Source organism: Carcharodon carcharias, chromosome 10 (assembly GCF_017639515.1).
Source record: "Carcharodon carcharias isolate sCarCar2 chromosome 10, sCarCar2.pri, whole genome shotgun sequence".
Lineage (NCBI taxonomy): Eukaryota > Metazoa > Chordata > Chondrichthyes > Lamniformes > Lamnidae > Carcharodon > Carcharodon carcharias.
Window position 1 is genome coordinate 74,557,668 of NC_054476.1, and position 5,824 is coordinate 74,563,491.

Here is a 5,824-nt window from a genome sequence, read left to right on the forward strand (position 1 = left end):
GGCCGGCTGGAGAAGGAAGCGGGGAGGCTTCCCCTCCTTGAGGCTATGGTGGGACGTGGGCAAGACTCACGTCCGAGTTTTCTGTCAAGAGTACGCGAAGGGGTCGACAAAGAGACGCAAATCCAGGGTCGAGGAGTTGGAGAAGGAGGTGCTCGACCTGGAGGCACGTCTCCGTCAGCCCGACGCGGACCCGGCCCTGCGGTCGGTGTACGATGAGAAGAAGGGCGCGCTGCGGGACCTGCAACTGGTCGGGTCTCGGGGCGCGTTCGTGAGGTCGCGGATCTGTTTCCTTAAGGAGATGGACCGTGGCTCTCCCTTCTTCTACTCACTGGAAAAAAGGCACGGGGTCCGTAAGCAGCTCTTTACGCTGCTGGCCGACGACGGATCACTTGTCTCGGATCCGGAGGGCATCAGGGCCATTGCCCGAGATTACTACACTGCCCTTTTCTCTCCGGATCCGTCCAGTGAGGAAGCTTGCAGAGTTTTGTGGGAGGACCTGCCGCAGGTCGGCCCGGAGTGCGCCGGAAAGCTCGACTCCCCTATAAGTCTGGGGGAGCTGACCGGCGCACTCGACGGTCTTTCTAGGGGCAAAACCCCGGGACTAGACGGGCTGACCGTGGAGTTCTTCAGGGCGTTCTGGGACGTCTTGGGGAGCGACTTCGCGGGGGTCCTGGGGGAGAGCATTGCTACCGGGGAGATGCCCCTTTCGTGGCGCAGGGCCGTGATTGCCCTGCTACCGAAGAAGGGGGATCTCCGCCTTCTTCAAAACTGGCGCCCGGTCTCCCTCCTCAGCACGGACTACAAAATCTTCGCCCGAGCCATGTCTTCTCGGCTCGGCACCGTGCTGGACCACATGATCCACCCTGACCAGTCCTACACCGTCCCGGACCGAAGCATTTATGATAACATCCATCTGGTCCGGGACATCATCCACCATTCCCAGAGGGCTGGTCTGTCGAGCGCCTTCCTGTCTCTCGATCAGGAGAAGGCGTTCGACAGGGTGGATCACGAATACTTACTCGGAACTCTGCGAGCTTTCGGGTTCGGGACGCATTTTGTCGCCCGGATCCGACTTCTGTACACTGCCGCGGAGTGTCTAGTGAAGGTTAACGGGTCCCTGACGGCGCCCCTTCGCTTTGGGAGAGGGGTACGTCAGGGCTGCCCCCTGTCTGGCCAGTTGTATTCTATTTGCGTGGAGCCTTTCCTGCGCCTCTTGCGGAGGAGGTTGTCGGGATTGGTTCTGCGCGGGCCGGGCATCGGGGTGGTCCTTTCGGCTTACGCCGATGACGTGCTCCTTATGTTTAGTGACCCGGCTGACCTGCGGAGGATGCGCGAGTGCCAGGAGGTCTACTCTGCCGCTTCTTCTGCCAGGATCAACTGGGGTAAGTGTTCTGGACTCCTGGTCGGTCAGTGGCAGATGGATCCCCTACCCGAGGAGCTCAGGCCTTTCACCTGGAGCAGGACCAGCCTCCTCTACCTGGGGGTCCATCTCTGCCCCGCTGAGGAATCCTGGCCGGCAAACTGGCAGGAACTGGAGACGAAAGTCACCGCTCGCCTGCGGCGCTGGACAGGACTGCTCCGAGTGCTATCTTACCGGGGTCGAGTTCTGGTCATAAACCAGCTGATCGCCGCCATGTTGTGGTATCGGCTGGTCACTTTGACCCCTCCCCCGGACTTTGTCACAAGAATCCAGAGATTGTTAGTCGACTTCTTCTGGGACAAAAGATTGCACTGGGTCGCTGCCGAGGTTCTGAGTCTCCCGCTTAGGGAGGGTGGTCAGGCGCTAGTGTGCCTACGCACACAGGTGGCGACTTTCCGCCTTCAGACCCTGCAGCGATACCTCTACGTTGAGCCTCCTCCTAGATGGTGTGCCCTGATGACGTATTTCTTCCGTCAGGTGCACGGCCTGAATTATGACGTGCAGCTCCTGTTTATAGAACAGCTGGGCCTCGGTGGCTCCTTGCAGGCGTTGCCCGTCTTTTACCAGGACCTGATCAAAGTCTGGAAAGTGGTCGCCTCGCGACGCAGCTCTCCCCCGTCAGGAGTAGCGGCTATCGTCAGAGAGCCGCTGCTCAGGAATCCGCCCCTCCGTCCTTTTCAGTGGTTGGCGGAGAGGAGGGCTGTGGCCGCAGGGGTGACCAGGATCGGGGACGTGCTGGGTGGCGGAGGACTGGGCTGGATGCTCCCACAGGAGTTGGCGCGACGCGCGTCTGTGAGTGTCCAGGTCGCAGCCGATGCCATCCAAGACCTGAGAACGGTCGTGCTCGGACCCGACGTTATTTTGGGTCTTGAGGTGGCCCAGGTGCGCGGTGGTCTTCCGTCTGAGCGTTCCCCTGTTCGGACGGAATTCCACATTGGCCCCAAGCCCCGAACCCTCCCTCGGGTGCTGGTGCCCCGCAATATGAGCCGCCTCGGGGACATGCCCTCTGTGCCTTTTGGCACAGCAAAGAGGGGCTTTTTGTATGGACTGCTGCTGCACACCTTCCATTTTCTCGCCCTTGTCCGTCGACCGGACACGCCCTGGCGTGCCTTGTTGCCGTCCGGCGGCGGAGGCCCTCGATGGGAGGCCCTCTACGGAGGTGTCCTCCCCCTTTCTATCGGAGACCTGGGTTGGAGGGTGTTGCATGCAGCAGTCCCTTATAATAAGAGGATGCATTGGTTCGCGGACTCTCAGGACACGTGCCCTTTTTGCGGTCTTGTGGAGTCCGTGGACCATGTATACATAGGGTGTTGTAGGCTGCACTCCCTTTTTAGTTATTTGAAAAACCTTTTATTGATGTTTTGTTTGCACTTCAGCCCCACGCTCCTGATCTATGGGCACCCGGTGCGGAAGGGGGTCGGGAAGGAGGAGGACCTCCTCGTGAACCTGCTCCTGGGCCTGGCCAAGTTGGCCATTAACAGGTCCAGGCAGCGGGCGATCGACGGGGGAGTCCCGCCCGATTGTTTGTCCCTCTTCCGCGGCTACGTTCGCTGCCGGATGTCCCTGGAGAAGGAGCACGCGGTGTCTGCTGGCACTCTCGAGGCCTTCCGTGCTCGGTGGGCACCGCGGGGACTGGGGTGTTTTGTTGACCCCTTTAATCACATTTTGATTTAAAGTTTGTAAGTTTCCTTTAAAACTTTGTTCTTGGTTTTACAGCTGACCTGAATTAGGGGCTGTGCCTGATTTATCCCAATTTTGTTGATTTGGTTTTCATTTAAAAGATTATCAAGAGTTCAAATCTCGTAACCCCCAGATCAAGAGTTCATTTTCCTAACGATCTCGTGGAGGTAATTGTGGATTCAGTTGGTTTCCTGGTACTGAGGAGAGAAGGTGTGTGGTGTTGGTGTTGCTGCTCCTCAGTGTTTCAACTGTTTCTGCTGCTGCCTTTGGGGTTGTTGCTTCTGCTGTGTGCTGCTGCTGCTCCTGCACTTAAGGGTGTTTGCTGCTGCTGCTGCCCCTGCACTTGAGGGTGTTTGCTGCTGCTGCTGGACCTGCACTTGAAGGTGTTTGCTGCTGCTGCTGGACCTGCCCGTGTGGAGCAAAAGGAGAGAGAGGGAGGCCAGCAGGCCAGGACTGTGTCTGAAAACAACATCCTAGGTGGGTGTCCAACATTATTGTTTGTGTAAGGTGGGGGCAATAAAGGACTGTGTTTTGTAGGGGGAGGAAAGAAGACTGCAGGAAGGTTTGGGGAAGGAAGAGAGGGGGGTGTGTGGTTAAAACCACCATTCTGCTACCCCCCCCGCCCCACCCAGCCCTTTCCCAGTAAGGCCAGCGGTGGCTGGTGAAGACATCGCCTCCCCCTGCAAGAAGATCATCACACCCCACCCAACATCCACCTTTCACTGGAGACACCCACCTGGACTCTTCCCTTTTCCCTCCTGTGCCTCCCTGTCCTTCACTCCTCTCCCTCCTCTCCTCTCCTGTACAAAAGGGGGAGGTTATTACTACCTCCCTCCCTAGGGAGGAACATTGTATATTTAATAAAAAAAATATATATATATTAAAAAATATATATAATTTAAAAAAAAAAAATGGCCAATCCTTCCCAGGGTGGGCGTGGCTCTGGCCTTAAAGCCAGTTCAACATCTCCTGTGGCCGGGCCCTCGAGGGCTAATGTGGAGGCGGCTTTGTCACCGGTGGCAGGGCCTACAAAAAAGACTTATGCGGGGGTGGTTGCTTCTGCAGCTCCTGCTGCTCCCGCTGCCCTGTCGCCATTCCGTCTCCTCACCAGGGCCCTCGGGGTAAAATGCTACGCTCACCCTGAGATGACTATTGAGGCCTGCGTTAAGGCTATGGCTGGGGTTGTCGGCCCCTCAGCCATTGTCGCGGCCTCAAAGATGTATGGGAGGGCCATCTTTTTCTTGAGGTCCGAGCGGGCGGTGCGGCTCGCCCTGCAGAAGGGGCTCACTGTGGGCGGGACTTTTCTGGCGGTGGATCCCCTTGAGGCCACCGCCCAGAAGATTGTTATTTCAAATGTCCCGCCCTTTATACCATGTGGGCTCCTCCTCCCCCACCTTAATAAGCTGGGGGAGGTCAGGTCGGGGGTTGCACCAGTCCCGCTCGGCCTCAAAGACTCGGCCCTCCGCCACGTGTACTCCTTCCGGCGCCAAGTTTTCGTCCGCTTGGCCCGGGAGGAGTGCCTGGAGGGGGCCTTCTCAGTTAATTTTGAGGGGACCGCCTATCGGGTCTTCTGGACCGCGGAGGGTGTGCGGTGCCATGCCTGTAAGGAGGTGGGGCACGTAAGAAAGAACTGCCCCGCCTCCAAGGCCACGAGCCCCACCCAAGCGGCCGCGGCTGGCACCGCCCCTCCTCCCCCCGCCACCACTCCATCTCCCTCCCCGCAAGGGGAAGCGACCCCGGCAGCAGCTGCCATCTCGGCTGCCGGTGAGGCGGGGGGAGAGCCCCCGCGCCGTAAGAAGGCGCGGAGGAAGACCCGAAATTTGGAGGCGGCCCCTGAAACGCCCCAAACCCCCCAAACACATGGAAAAACCGGCTCGGGGGAAAAAACATCATCCGGCCCCGGCGTCATGTCCGCGTGTGCTCCCGGGTCCGTGGGCGCTAAGGCGCCAAGTGCTGGGCCCGGCGTCGTCCCTGCGCGTGCTCCCGGGGCCGGCGGGGAAAAGACGCGGGACCCCGAGCCGGGGAAACAAACATCAAAAACCCAGAGGGTGGAGTGTCCGGGAGGGCTGGACAAGGAGGAGGGGGCCTCGGAAATGGAGGTCTCCCTAGCCCCCAGCCTGACCCGGAAGAGACGTCACGCTTCGGAGGAGGAAGTGGGCGACGCCCAAACTGAAGAAGTTGGGCGTGTCCCTTCCCCTGATGAAGAGGTGGTGGCGTCTCCACCCAGTAAAACCTCGCCCTGCCCTCTGGGGGAACCCGAAACTCCTACCCCTACCACTGTTCCCCCTACCAGTCTGCTGCAGTCCCCTGAACAGGACCCCTCGGGGGTCACTGAGGGCACCTCCCTTGAGGTGGTGTCCATCTCCAGTGCACTTAACACCCCTGAGGTACCTTCTGGCTCGTCGGGGGACTGCAACTTTGAAAATTTAAAAAATATAAATGTGTCATTGGGTGGCGGCGAAAAGGAGGGCCTTCCCGCTCCCTCCCAAACCTTGACACCGGGCGTCCTATGTTTAGGTCAGGAGCTTGTCCTGAGCTCCCCGGACGACCCGGTGCCGGGAGGAGAGCGGGCATCAGAACTGCCGCTGCCCTCTGGCCCAAAAAGTTTAGAGGAGACCAGAGAGGACTCCTCTGGCCTTGATCCTGGGGGTGGGATCGAGGCACAGATAGAGCCAGCTGGCAGCTCCGACTCAGCCCCTATACTCAATGTGGGGGAGGGGTCGG